The following is a 15,103-nucleotide window of genomic DNA, read 5'->3' as shown; positions in this document are numbered from 1 at the left end:
TACATTCATACTCCCCAGTTTTTTTTTACGCGCACCACTTTCAAATGCCACCAGCCGCCACTGTGTAAGAGGTTCGGTGAGCAAGGATTGTAGATTATTAGCATGTGGTTTGTAGGACACTCATGAGAACGAGAACCTAACACGCTTGGAATACCGTTTTGATTCCTTTAACCTTCGCTCTTGAAACCACAAGAGAGTGTTGAGCCCCGACGAAGTTCCATTGGAACGAAACGCGTTGTCTGAGGCTTTTTTTAAAAGATTGAAAAAGAATAAAGGACTTATTTTCGCAAGATTGGAAACTGTTTGAATGTTGTTACGTGGTGCACCGTCCTTGCCCTCAAAAAGGAGTATAATGGTTTGTAGTGAACAAAAAAATGGCTCAATTGAGGCCAGGTATATCAGCTAATCAAAGGTTAAACTTTGGTCCCATTTTTTAGTACGATGACAGAAGTAACTATTTTATGTACATTAGCTACTTTATGTACAAATGGCCCATATTAGCATGACAAGCATTTTGTAGATATCTAATAGTGAAAGAACACTTTTGCAATCAGCTCAAGTTCATTCACTCCGTGCCAGGCTTACAAACGCAAAGTGCTGAGTCACGGCGGTGATATTATCGCGGTGAGAACGAGCGCGGATCCCCCCGAGGGGCCGGCCTCTTGCTTTTTTTCCTCTCGTGATTTGTCCTGCATTCATTGTAGCCCGGCCCTTCCTCGAAGCCCCTCCCCCGATATAGGCAAGTGTGTGAATAAAATAAAGCCCAACCTCTCACTGCTCTCTGACTCCCGAATTAACTTCCGCAAGCACCGTTCACAGCGCACTTCTTGAGCCGAAATCCCTCGGGTGAGTAGTTCGGGGTCCGCTGTTCTGGGGTGACGGGCTCCCTAATTTGCTCCCAGGGCAAACGGCCCACGCTGTTTTGGGGGTTGCGGTGTGGAGTTCGAGGCAGCAGAGGAAGAGCACTCGGCGCAGCGTGTAGATAGACCTGTTGCATCTCAGGCAAGGAGGAGAAGCGCAGGGCGCAGCTGCACAGAAGCGCCGCTGTGTCTAGCTGACGTGTCTGGGCGCTCTCAACATCAGTCTCCGACCACATCTCATCGTGATGAGCCCCCGCGTCGCTTAGAGGTCTGCCGTGGTAGCAGTCAGAGACCAACCCGATCCATTGACCCGTTGATAACGTGCTCCTATTGTGCCCGCCGCCCTCCTGAGACTGCCTTTGTGACCAGGCTTTTAAATGGGCCGGGTCCTGCCGGTGCTCAGCACCTGCAATTCGATTAAGCAGGTGCTGAGACGGGTCTACCGGGCTCACCGTTTTTGCCCTCGCCCTCAGGGTGAAAACACAAAGCTTAACTCCAGGGCTTTAAGTGGGCCATGTCTCGTCGGTGCTGAGCACCGGCAGTTTTTTTAAAAGTAAAAGGGGGCCTCGAAACGGGTCTCTATCAGGCTCAGTTTTGTGCCCTGGCACAGGCGGTCCGTTTTTTTCAGGACTGCAGTGACAGCAGGCACATCGATGTGTGCGTGCTCACTTCTCACTAGTGGGGAAGTTACGGCATGACGTCATGCCAGGTGAGTGTTGTAGGGGAAGGGAAATCCTTCAGAGAGTGTCATTTTCCCTCTGGATTTCCCTTCTCTTTTTGAAACTCAGGAGCAGCAACATTATCGTGGTGTCACCAGGGTTTTCAGTGGAAGCTTTTTCAATAATGTAAACAAGCCATAGTTGCTGCTTATTTATCTTATGCAACTAACAACCATTGACAAAGCCAATAGTCCTGACTTGTTGTATTTATGATGTTACTAGTTGTATCATATATCTGGATGCAATGACGGACACAGCAAAATACAAGTCGGTGGCACACAGTGCTAAACACAGATTTTTAGCTGATGTGTTTTAAGCCACGCCCTTAATTACATTGTCCACGCCCCTTTATGAGACCCCCTAGTTTTTACATCCCACTTAAAGCCCTGCTTAACTCTGCAGCAATACTACCCTTCACTGCCTTTGTAGTAACTTCAAAGACACTCGTTATAGTTTTTTCACAATCTCAGAATGGAGACTTTTTCAATATTATATACAACTAAGCCGTTGTTGTTGTTTATTTGTTTTATGCAACTAACAACAATTGGCAAAGCTCGGCTTGTTGTAGGTGTAATGTTGCTTGTTGTATTGTATATCTGGATGCAATGATATAAACAACAAAATACCAGACGTGCAGCACACTATGCTAAGCACAGATTTTTAGCGGAGTTGCTTTAAGCCACACCCTTAATTACATCGACCACACCCTATTTAGAACCCCCCCCCCCCCCCCCCCCCAGTTTTTTCATCCCACTTAAAGCCCTGAATGTGACCATACACTCCCTCGCTCTGACAGTATCCCTGAAGCTCTCGAGTTACGAAGTAAGTGCTTTAATAAACACGATTGTGATGTGGATGCACAGCAGGCAAATGCTCAGCCTAAGTAACTTACATGGAATGTGATAATATGTAATTTGTATTGTAGCATTTATGTAGCGCTTCAAACTTCTGTGTGAGGCGCTGAAGCACTTTTTCAAATGAGTCTTGCATTACACCATTGGGGTGCGTATGAATGGCAGAGTGCTGGATTTGTCGTGGGTCTATGAGGGAAACATTTTGGTGTTTTGCCTGAGTGACTTGAAAGGTGCTCTTATCTTGTCTTCGGAAGCAGCGTGATGAAGGAGGGTCTGTGAGGGCAGGGCCGGCTTTAGCGCTGGTGGTGCCCTGTGCGATAATGTTTGTTGGCCCCCCCAATAACCACCTCCACCACGGATTCCCTCACTAGCACCCTTTAACAGTGACCAAGGGCCAGATGCACAACGCTTTTTAGCATGCACAAACGGGTCTTGGACCCGTTTGCGCATGCTAAAAAGCCTGGGCCCATGTACAAACAGTATTTTGCGACTCGCAAATAAATACTGTTTTGCGACTCGATATTAGGAAGGGGCATTCCCTTCCTAATAGTGACTGCAAAACACTCGCAAATTACCATCTACTTCAAGTAGGTAGTAATGCATTAGCAAATGGGAAGGGGTCCCCAGGGGACCCCTTCCCCATTGCAAATGCATGCAATATTATTTTTTTAAGGGCAGGAAGTGGTCCCAATGACCACTGCCTGCCCTTAAAAAAATGAAACGAAAACATTTAATATATATATTTTTTAAATGCTTCCCGTTTTCCTTTAAGGAAAACTGGAGGCATTTAAAAAGAGAAGCTGCTTTATTTAAAAGCAGTCTCAGACATGGTGGTCTGCTGAGCCCAGCAGGTCACCATCCCTGGGAGGGCCTGTCACTCCCAATGAGGTCGCAAATTGCGAGAGTCTCATTAATATTCATGAGCAGATAAATGACCTAGGTACTGGAACGGAGGAGGCCTGTTTGATGGGGCAGGCAGGGCCGGACTGGGAACCCAAAGTAGCGCTGGCAATTTTGCCACACTGGCTCCCACCAGAGGTGGGGTGGACGGGGGGGGGGGGGCAAGTGTCAAGCACTACTGCTTAAACCCAGTCCCCAACACTGGTGCTTTTGTTACTGAGGGCCCAAATTGCAGCATCGCTGCAAAACTGCCCCAAGTAACACAATTGGCCCCCACTGCTCCAAAACTGACCCCCAGCCTTCCAGGCAAACACCTGATGCCTGCTAAGGCCAGTCCAGCCAGGGGGTTGGCCTTCGTATTGGTGACTGGCATACAATGGTTGTGTCATGTTTGAAATAAGAAAGTGCTGAGCATATGCAATCACGACAAAGCTACACTAATATATATATATTAGGAAAACGGGGCAACCGGCCTCATTCCACAGTGCCAGTGAACCTCTTCTTTACTAACTAACTACACAGTGGCAGCTCAGGGACATCTTAAGGACTTTGCGCGCCCTCGGCCAAACGTATTTTGAGGGCCTCTGTGCGGATCAGCTTTGAATTTATGATCCAGTTTCATCTTTCTCGTGTCCTTTTGGCCAGATCACAAACAGTGCACAGACACACTGGTTCAAATTCCAAATGTGTTTATAGTTACTCTTCAGGGATAGTGATGTATTTTTCCTATATTGTAACACAGAAGAAGCCCACTAATACTACTGCAAATAATCACTGTGACATCCTTCCATTTCTCATATCCGAGATCCTGTTTAAATCTAAAATAAACATTTTTTTATGGATGCTGCATGAAACAAAACCACATTTGTCAAAAAATGTCTATAATACAATCTCACACATTATCCAGATTAAATGAATGAAAGAAGAATGCTATTTGCAATAATCTGTTTAAGAATTATTCAAGGTCATCAGGGCAAGACTCTGCAGAACGTAGCTGGCTCTACCAAGGCGAGGGTTACTCCACGCTTTAAAACTGATAATCATAGTTCACTTATCCGCTCTGAAGATGGTTTCTTGGATGCGCAGCGGGGGAATGTACATAGATGTCCACCATGTGTGCATTCTGAGTCACTAACATATGTTAGTGATTCTGAAAGCACGCATGGTGCTTTTAGGCCTGCTCAGGGCTTTAAGTGGGATTAAAAAAAACGGGGGGGGGTCTCTCAAAGGGGCATGCCTGATGTAATTAAGGGTGTGGCGTAAAAACGTGAAAGCTAAAAATCTTTGCTTAGCATAGTGTGCCGCCCAACCGTTATTGTGCTGCCTCTGTCATTGCATCCAGATATATAATACAATAAGTAACATTATACCTACAACAACCCAGGACTATTGACTTTGCAATTGGTTGTTAGACTTATGGTCACTCAATACAGGACTATCGTATGCACTCATACACCTATATAGACACTCACACACCGCCACTCATCCATAGAGGTACTCAGACACCTAGTCAGTCATGCAAATAATTAATCACGCCTCCATTTACTTATCTACACACTTATACACACACCAGCTCAATTAGTCATACAAATACTAGCACATTTTTACGCTCTTATACAAGCACACACTCATCCATACAGCCACTCTCACAATAGCACACTCTCACTTATAGCCATTTATATACTCCCAACACACATATACTGCCTTTCACATATGTAGGTACTCACACATGTAACACTCACACATGTACCACTGATATATACATTCACTCACTAACACACCTATACACACACTCACCCACCTATACAGTCCATCACAGATGCACTCTTGAAATCATGCACCCAGTGAATCACCCACTCAAACATCTATGTACAGTCACACACACACACACACACACACACACTCCACCCACACAAACACTCAGGAACCCATACAGATACACAGAGAACCTATCAATCATATAGACACTCATGTAGCTATTCACAAACCCATGCAACCGCTTACACACCAACAGACAGACGGTTACAGACATTCACACAGTTTAGTCACTAACCCATGCATTCAGTAAGATACATTTAATCACTTACTTATAGTCAGTCACGCACCTAGTAAATCATCCATTCAGACACTTATACACCCACTCATTCTTCAATACGCCTTTCCCTATATATATATTAAACATATTTAAACTTTACAGAAACGCACAGTCACTGGATGATGTCCTCAGTGATGTCACTGACCATGTCATGAGTGATGTAATATGTGACGTCATCAGCAGTGCATTGCGGGGGCGCGAGTTATAGTTAGCTGAACTAACTATAACGGGGGAATTTCACTGGTTTTGTACGAGTGAAGTGTTATGCTAACTATAACTTTCTCTAAAACCTATGTTTTTTTCCCAGTGAATTTCCAAGGTTTTTTAAAATGCTAATTTCTAACTATAACATGCCTGAAACCTTTGGTTTTCTCAGTGAATGTATATGTGTGTGTGTATGTGTATGTATATGTATATGTATGTGTATATATATATATATATATATATATATATATATATTTCACTGAAGAAACCAAAGGTTGCAGGGATGTTCTAGTTAGGCTCAGATTTCACTCGTACATAACCAGTGAAATCGGCAGTTATAGTTACCTGAGCTAACTATAACTCATGCCCCCGCAATGCACTGCTTATGACCTCAAATATTAAATCACTCGTGATAATGTCAGTGACATCTCAGATGACATCACCGATGACACTATCCAGTGAGTATTTTGTAAGAGCTTATGATTGTTGATATATACTAACACACTACAAAAGTTAACATAGTACACTAGATGTACTGCTAATGAGTTATACTACTTCTAATGTATATTATGTGAGTGGCTGTATATATCCTTGTGCGTATGGGTATGTGAGTGGGTGTATAAGTGGGTGGGTAAGTGAGATGCTGTATGAGTGGCTGTATTGGTGAGTATGTCAGTGGCTGTATGGGTCAGTGAGTGGTGGTGAGATTGGCTGAATGAGTGGGTAAGTGGGTATGTAGTGACTGAGTGGGTGTCTGAATGGCTGAATGAGTGAGTGACTGGGCTGCAGGTTGCTGTATGGGTGAGTAAGGGGTTGTTTGAGTGGTTTGGATAAGTGAGTTGGTGTGTGAGTGGCTGTAATGGAGAGTGAGTATCTGTCAATGGTTGTATAGGTGGGTACGCAGACGTGAGAGTGCTTGTATGGATGTGGGGATGTCTGAGTGGGGGAGGGCATGTATGGGTGAGTGAATGGCTGTTTTGAGAGGCTGATTGTTTGAGTGACTTTGTAGGTAAATAAGTGTGAGTAGCTGTATGGATGAGTGTATAGGTGAGTGACTGGTTGTATGAGTGAGTGGGTGGGTGGGTGAGTGGCTCAATGGAGAAACAAGTGGGTGTGTGAATACTGGTATGTCTGTGAATGGGCATGTGAGTGATTGTGCAGGTGTGTGAGTTGGAGTACAAGAGGTTGTATGGGGATGTGAGTATGTGTGCGAGTGGTTCTGTGGATGATATCATTTGAGATGTCATCAGTGATGTCACTGACCATATCATGAGTGATGTAATAAGTGAGGTCATAAGCAGTGAATTGTGGGGTCGTAAGTTATAGTTAGCTCAGGTAACTATAACTGCTGAATTTCACTGGTTTTGTCCTAGTGAAATCTGAGCCTTACTATAACATCCCTGTTGCTGTTGTTTTTTCCAGTGAATTTCTAAAGTTTTTCAAAATATGTTTCCTAACTTAAATGTCCCTGTAACCTTTGTTTTTTTTTAAAGTGAATTTCTGTTTTTTTAGGTCTTGCCTATGCAGCGCTGCATAGGAGACCTTTAGCCGTCGTGCAGCTCTTTTTCAAAGCACATACTCGTGCTTGTAGCGGCATACAGCTTGCGGGAGTGCGCAGCGGTGCGCCACAAGCACGAGTATGTGCTTTGAAAAAGAGCTCTCCCCAGCGCGTGCGCACCACTCGTGGGTGCACCCCTCTCTCTCTCTGTCTCTCTCTCTCCTGCAATCCCCCTTTTTTTTTTTTTTTTTAACTTTCAGCGCGAGGCGCGCGCCTGTTATATTATGGCAGATTACCTGCGTTTCTGTGGATCTGCAGCTTTATCTCCCGCCTTGTGGCCATGCACAAGATTTATACACATTTTTCTTAACATTGTGTTTACATACTTATCAAAGCATTCATTTTTTTTCTTTTTAGGCACTTTAATACTTAGCTTAAGGACGCCTCGCTCCCTGGAATTGCTGAACCAAATTAATTTTATCGGCCTCTCGCTATTAGTCACTCTACCCACTTGCTCTGGGGGAGAAATTCACGATCCACTTTTCACTTCCTGTTTTCTCACAAGCTGGATATCGTGTGAAACCATCTTATGGTTACTTTTAAGCATCACACTTCCCGATCTTTAGCTGGTCAGCCAAGCCCCCGAGGTCTTGTTTTCGCCACTGAAACAAGATCAATAACCACAAATTGCAAGATCATCTTGCCTTCACCCTCTCATCTTTTCCCACATCGTCTGGAGCCAACCAATAGCTACTCCTTCTGGCTCCTAGATCTGCCAATTTTTTTGCCTCTAATAAATGCATCTGGCAAACCTGAAAAACTCAGTCAGTAGCCTGGTTTACACCTGTGCATGTGTTTGAAGGGCTGACTGTGGCCAAAACACATTACCGCATCTAGCTAAAGCAGTATAACAACCTAATCAAACAGGCTTGCTCCTCAAATTATTTTGCCTCCAGTACTAAAATCGCAAATTCTCCCAGCTCAGTCTTCTAGATTGTTAGCCATCTTATCGACCGCATTTGTAGATTCCTACCATTTGGCCCTCACGAGCTCTGCGGCTTTCTTATTATTTTTTTTTTTATTTTTTTCTCCTTCAAAATTGTAACTATTTACCAGTTCAATACTTGCAAGGCCAACTCTCCTCCCGCTATTCGTGTCAACCAGCCTCTACTAGATCAGTTTTCTCAGCACTCATCAAAAAAAAGTTCTTTCCCTTGTTAAATCTGTCCCTTCTCATTGTGCGCGGGGACACACCGTCTGGTGTAACCAAGCGCTCTATAAATGGATAAAACATTGTCCAAAAAATTGCTTTTGTTCAAGAGATCAACAGTGTATCTTCCTCTCCTCAATATTACCTCTGGCTGCACAGGAAAATTCTCTCACTTCTACCTACGGGCTATAGGAAAACCGTTGTTTGGCTCTCATGCTTGCAGACTTGACCATTGCATCTCTCTTTACTTAGGTCTTCCTGAATGTTGGCTTCTATACCTTCAGTCTATTCAAAGTATTGCAGCAAGATTACTCATGGGCACAGCGTCTCGCCCCCCCCCCCCCTTCACCTTTCCCACATGTCATCTTTTGCCCAGGCTCCACGTGGCTACAAGGAGCACATTCACAGCTTTACATATTTGCTACAAAGCCCTTGTTTGTCAAGGTCCTCTTTCTTCTGGGAAAATATTCAGTTGAGAGCACTTCCATTCTCATCACCTATTTTGCCATGTATCAGACGATCCACAAACACCACACTGGTGGCTGGTCTTTTTCTTATTTGGCTGCCAAATACTGGAATTCTTTACCAGGCACACTTCCTGTTGGACCTGTCAGCCCTAGGGTGGCCTCCCCTTCTATTTTTGTATCGTGCCTCATTTTTTCCACCCTCATTTTTATGTTGGACTAGGTCTCCGGGCGCCTTTTCATTGCCAATCAGTGTTAAGGTGCAGGTGCTCTCTTCTCCCAAGATGGCTGCCACCGACCCCTGCTACTGCAGGGTGGTCGTTTTTCATAGTAGCACCCTAGCTGCCAGGAGCTGGCTGGGACCCACAACAATGTTGCGACACCAGCCTGCCTTTTTGTCCCATAGGTAGAGTGGGGAAGCTCCTGGAAGATGCTGGAACCTTCTAGAAGGGAGGTGGGGTTTTACTTTTGCCGCCTTGGTAGAGGTCACCTGACCTAGGGCTACTTAAGAGTGGGAGGGAAACTTTTGTGGTGAGTTGGCCATTGGGGTGAAGCAGAGCTGGAAGAATCCACCAGGAGTGTAGGCGGTAGGGCCTAGCCAGGGACTTATGCCTCTGAGAGTGACAGGATTTAGGTACTGCCTCTTAAGTGAGTGAGGTGCCCTGTGAATCCCACTGATCTTGCCCAGTAGTAGGAGGACCCAGAGACTCTCTGCCAGCCTGACTAGGAAGGATCTAGTCGCCCTCTCCATTCCTACCCCCTGTAACGGAACCCCTTAAGGGCGCCAGATACATCTGCGCCACAAGACTTCATCTGTCCACTGAGAACTGAAACCTAACTGTAAGAACTGAGACTGCATGACAAGAGCGAGCTGTAAGCCTTGAATGCCAGAGCTGAGACTGCGTGTCCAAGCTGACCTATCAAACTAAATGCTAAGCCGATTGCCAAGCCACCGGGGATCGACCAGGTACTAGCGCTGTGACCCCCGCACTCCCTGCCCTGGTCTGGGACCCCCGGCAGCGTGCTCCGCTGAGCACCATATCCCCATCCTTAACTTGAGCCCCCCCCCCCCTGCGACGACGAAGCCAGCGCACTCACCGCCGCGGCCTGGAGGCCTGGAGAAGTGCCCTGCCGTGTCGCGAGACCCTGGAGAAGTGCCCTGCTGTGTCGCGAGGCCCAGGAGAAGCCCGGGGCCCCGTCGCTGCCGTCGCAGCCGTGTGAGGAGGTGCGCAAGGTCGGGGCCGAGTTCCCCCATCGTCGTGAGGACGGATGCCTGCTGACGCCGAGACGGAGTTAAGCCCGGAGGCCGAGATCCCCCCCCTGGTGCGCCCCCTGCTGGTCTGGGAACCACACCGCACTTGGCCCGGGTTGTCCCCTCCGTGGGAGTCCTCTACCCTGCCTGCGTGACGGAGAGACCCCGCCGAGGGATCCTGTCCGTGTCCCCCCTTCCACGATACTGAGCGCGGTGCTCGGTGAACTGCACCGGAGCGTAAGGACCCGCTCCTCAAGTCCGGTAACCCTCCCCGCTGGAAGCCGTCCCAAGTACGGACTGACATTACCCTCGTGTGGCGCTTCACACCACCGACTCCGCTTCCCCAGCCGGAGAGACCGGGACTACGAGTAGCGTTTTATGTTATATGCTCTGCTCAAATGTATTCAAAGGTAAATGATTGCGCGTAGCGCTTGGTTTTATATGCTTTGCTTCACAGGATTAGGGGCCATCGATTACGGGGAGCGCTCAGTTCTACAGGCTCCATGTTAATGTACCCGATGTCACCCATTACGAGTATCGTGCTGTGTTAGACGGCCTGTTCAGGGAAAGGCCTCGCTTAGCGCGCACAGCGCTATAATCACCCGCACTTAGCCAACTGCCGTGGGTGTCGGAATGAGGTTAGGCACTGCATAAATATCGCCAAGATTGCCGTATTTACTGATGGATGGTATTATGATGCCTGTATCGCCTTGTTGCTTCCTGAACTGCAACTGACCAGCTATACTTGGATAAACTTGAAGTATTTGCATAATTTAAACGGTGTGGCGTCACTTATTGTGTGTGTCCCTAGTCCATGAGGAGTGTGTGGTGTATGGTTGCTTAACACATAGCCCTCTGGTTGCCCGACCGGCTCGCGCCACGTTACCGCCCATAGGGCCTGGTGACCCCAGGTTCCTACACTTCCTAGTCCACAGAATGCTTTACTTTTCTGGAAACATGAAAATCTGGCTTTTCCAAACTGACTGTTGGGAGGCCTATATAACTCTCTTTTTCTCGCTTAACTATCAATCGATATCCCTTTTTTTTAACCCCCCCCCCCCCCCATTCCCAACCACCTCGCATCACTTCCAGCGCCAGGGTGCCCTTGAGGTATCGGCGGCACTCTATAACAAGCATTGGCATAGCCAATAGGTCTCGCCTTTGGGACCTTATAAGTGTTTAGCCATGCAACTGTTGATGTTGTTGCACCTAGGATATTGTGCTGCATAACAAAATACGTATACGGTCCCAAAAACGAGACCTATTGGCTATGCCAATGCTTGTTTAACTAGTAGTCATGTTTGCAGAGTGGTAGAGAAAGGGAGCGAGCCTCCGACCAGCTCTCAGTAGTCCTGCTGTGTTGGATTTACTGGAGGTAACGTGAGCTTCAGGGCCCCAAAGAACCCTCTGCATCCAATAGGACTTTATCCACCCCCCCCCCTCCCCCGCCAGCAGTGTGCCAGGAGGTGCATTTGCATAGTGGTGAAGAAAGGGGGCATGGCCTCCGAAGACCTCTCAGCAATCGTGCCCGGTGGGACTTATTGGAGGTAACTGGGAGCTTGTTGGCCCCAAGGACCCTCAGCATCCCAGGGGACTTTATCCCGCAAGCAGCAGTGTGCCAGGAGGTGTGTTTGCAGAGTGGTGGGTAAAGGGGGCGTGGCCCTTGGGACTTAGCAATCTTTTTTTCATTTATGTGAGAGAGGGCATGTAGAGGTGGCTAGGGGTACTGGTGGTGAGGGTGTTTTTAGGGTTTAAAGATGGGTAAGGGCATTGGGCAGTAAGTGTATTTTTAGGGGTGGGTAAGAGTACTATGTGGTAAGGATATTTTTTAGGTTTTATGGGTGGGTAAGGGTATTGGGTGGCAAGGATGTTTATGAGGGTCAGGTATGGGTAGGGGTATTGGGTGGTAGGGGTGGGTAGGAGTATAGAATAGTAAAGATAATTAAAGCAAGCATTGGCAAAGCCAAAATGCTTGCCTATGCGACATCTATTGGGTTTTTCAATGTTTTTTAGACCAGTTGCACAGCAGCGCGGGCTGCTGTGCAACATGGCTTAGTTTTTTTTTTTTTCAAGTGCTATGATGCGGCCAGTGTTGACTGTGTCAAAGCGCTTTGTCCTTTAAGCCATGTTGCACTGCAGCCCATGCAGCTGTGCAGCATGTCAAAAAAAAAATTGACTGGCAAGCAAGGATGGGACGATAAACAACAGAGGGCAAGAAGGAGGCGCGGCAAACGACACTGAGAGGGAATGGAACTGTAAAGACGTGCACTCTGATGGGAGTGGTAGGAGCAAAGTTTTTTTTAAAGTACCTCCACAAAAATGCCTGGCCAATGGAACAACAGTGGCTGCGGACTGGAAATTGTATTTGGTCCATGCAATAACACATGACAGAAAGTGAAACCGGGAGGTGCTTGTGTGGTACTGACCAGTGAGAGGTAAATAAATGAGATGGATGTTGCTGACAACAAATGGTAAGTAATGGGAGGGCTGTAAGCTCCTTTTAAGATTTTTGTTTGGCATTCAACCAAACAGTGGCGATATATGGATTTCACTTACCTTATATATGCTTGCTTTACATTGTAATGGCATGCGCGGTAAAGCATTGCATGGTAAAGCCTTGCGGTGTAAAAGCCATGTATGGTAAAGGCATTGCATGGTAATGAATGTGTGATAAAGGAATGCATTGTTAAGTCATTCAACTTAAAGGAGTATCCTAGAAGAAACAATTACCTTTATGTCAACACGCATTGGTGAGATGCTTTAAATTAGTAAAGTGATGCTACTTGAGCAAGGGTGGGGTGGTGATGTGGGCAGCAGCAGTGCACCTTTCGTAAAGGCAGGGAGGGATACTGTCTGCTGATGTAGAAGTAGACCTCATGATCGGGGAAAGAACTGGAAGAGCAACCGAGGCTGGAAACCTAAGCAGAAACCACACAATCTTTAAAAGGTTTAGATTCCTCCTATTTTTGCTAGGCCAAAGAAAGCCAGGACTTTTAGCAGGGGTTTGCGCCCAAGCCCCTCTCATGCTCCCGGAGGAGGGGGAAGCCTGGTTGGGGTGTGGCTGAGACCCAGGACCCTACACGTGCAAAAGAGGTGAAGGCGGCAGTGCTTTTTAGGTTCCTGCTCATACAGGAGAAAAGAGAAGCCGTGACAAGATTTGGTGGCCCTCCTCAACACCTGGCATTTGAAGTACCACAGCCGGCCACTTCATGCTCCTGCTCACCCTCGTTACCAAAACCTTGGAAGGATTCGTGCTCCCAGCCCGTGGACACACGGGTGGATTATTGTGATAATTAGCGTCCAGTCACCTGATTTAAAAAAAAAAAATGCGCATCCACTTCTGTTTGTTTCTAACGTTTAGGACTTGTTGCAACAATGTTGCTAATTTCCAGCAAAGAAGCAGCTGACTGCACATGACTGACTAGACGGAAATACAATTATTTACGATGCCAGCAGTAAAAAATACAGTTTCAGGATTTCTGTTTGGCACTTCTTATGGTAGTAATTATATCACATGTTTGAAAGGTCATGTCTTTTCACTATGCTGCCCCCCCCCCCCCCAACTCCATCAGAGACATTTGGAAGTTAACTCCCCCGGAGGCAGTAACATTACCTTCATGTCTTTGTGGAAGGAATAACGTTCTTCTGTACATTTACAATACGTCTCATAAGTGCAGATTCAGTCTGCAAGACCCAGTTTGAATGAAAACCATTTCGTCGGCCCACCAGGTAACCAAGTTTCAATGGTATACAAAATAATTACAAAGAGAGGCGTTGTCTCATGGTTGGAAGGGATTTAGGGCGAGGGAAAGTTGAGCGCGCAATCCGGTTTTACAGCAGCTTCAGCACTGAGCTGGGGCGGGCGGGTTGCTCTGGCGCGGGGGTCAATCTGAGGCGAGTGCGCGTGCGAAGGAGACGAGCAGGGGAAAAAATCGAATAAAATCACCCATGTGAATTCACGCGGATATTTGTGGATCCTGGCCTTTTAAGATGGTAAGGGGTTGCAGCCATGATGACAATGGTGTGTAAAAACCGAAAAATGTAAAACAGAAACCTAAGCCCTCAAAGCAAGGTTATGTCGGGGCCCGGAGTTCTGTGTTGCAACCCCGACTAACCCACTCAGATTGCCTTGGCATCCGACATAAACACGCTGAAAACTGAAGGGCAATTTTCTACATGGCTCACGTTCCGTGTGCAAGGCTGAGAGTGAGCAGCGAGTTTCTGTTCCGGAAGCTCGAGATGCCACAAGCAGCTTATCCGCGTGGCCTCATGGCGCTACCAGCTGCCTAGGGCTGCCTTTTTGCACAAGGAGCGGATGCGGACAGCACAAACCAGAGTCAAAGCCAGTGGCGGTTTCTCTGCTAAGGTGGAGGAGCGTCGCCCTACTGCAGTGCTTTCCAAACTTTTCATGTTGGTGACACACTTTTTAGACATGCTTCATTTCGCGACACGGTAATTGAGTTTTACTAGCAAAATATGATTTGTAAAATAAGAACATACATACATTTCCAAGACTGCTGTCATTTAGGGGTAACAATATGTAAATATGTGCAAGAATTAAAACAATTTGAATATAACCAGCAACACTCACTATTTGAATGAGATGTATGAGGTTGATAGCGAGCATGTGGAGCTACAGGAGCCACATCACTGGCAATGTTGCTGTCCCCGCCCCTCTGTGTATGCTTGACTAGGTCTGTGGGGGGACGGCAACAGCGAGCGCTGCAGGATCCGCAAGCATGTGAAGCTGCGCCACTGGTGATACTGCTTTCGCCCCCCCTGCATAAGCTTTGAAGGGTCTGCAGGGGGTGGAGTCTGCGGGGGCGGCAGCAGCGAGAGCCGCCACGGCCTTAACTCACTGCCGGAGGTTCCACGGGTCTGAGGGAGGGCAGCAGCAGTGAGCTCTGGATGCCGCTGGTGATGGTGCTGCTGGCCTCCCCCTGACCTAGATTGAACGGGACTGCGGGGGTGGCGCAGAGCACTGCACTGCAGGAGCCACCAGCAGTCTACTCACTGCCACTGCCGGATGCTTCAACAGGTCTGCAGG

The 15,103-nt window shown here is 47.1% G+C and overlaps 1 protein-coding gene across 2 annotated transcripts in view; it reads left to right on the top strand.

The window, feature by feature from the left end:
- Positions 1-779: 779 nt before the first annotated feature.
- LOC146817250 (glutathione S-transferase 3-like) overlaps positions 780-15,103 on the top strand; it is a 139,179-nt gene continuing 124,855 nt past the window's right edge. For both annotated transcript variants that reach the window (XM_085610839.1, XM_085610838.1), the window contains exon 1: positions 780-846. The gene's annotated coding sequence lies outside the window, so the exon portion shown is untranslated. The remainder of the gene's footprint in view (positions 847-15,103) is intronic.

The sequence above is a fragment of the Triturus cristatus genome, chromosome 6, assembly GCF_964204655.1.
Source record: "Triturus cristatus chromosome 6, aTriCri1.1, whole genome shotgun sequence".
In the NCBI taxonomy this organism is placed as follows: domain Eukaryota; kingdom Metazoa; phylum Chordata; class Amphibia; order Caudata; family Salamandridae; genus Triturus; species Triturus cristatus.
Note: the sequence above shows the minus strand (reverse complement) of the source record. Positions and strands in the feature narration are given on the sequence as shown.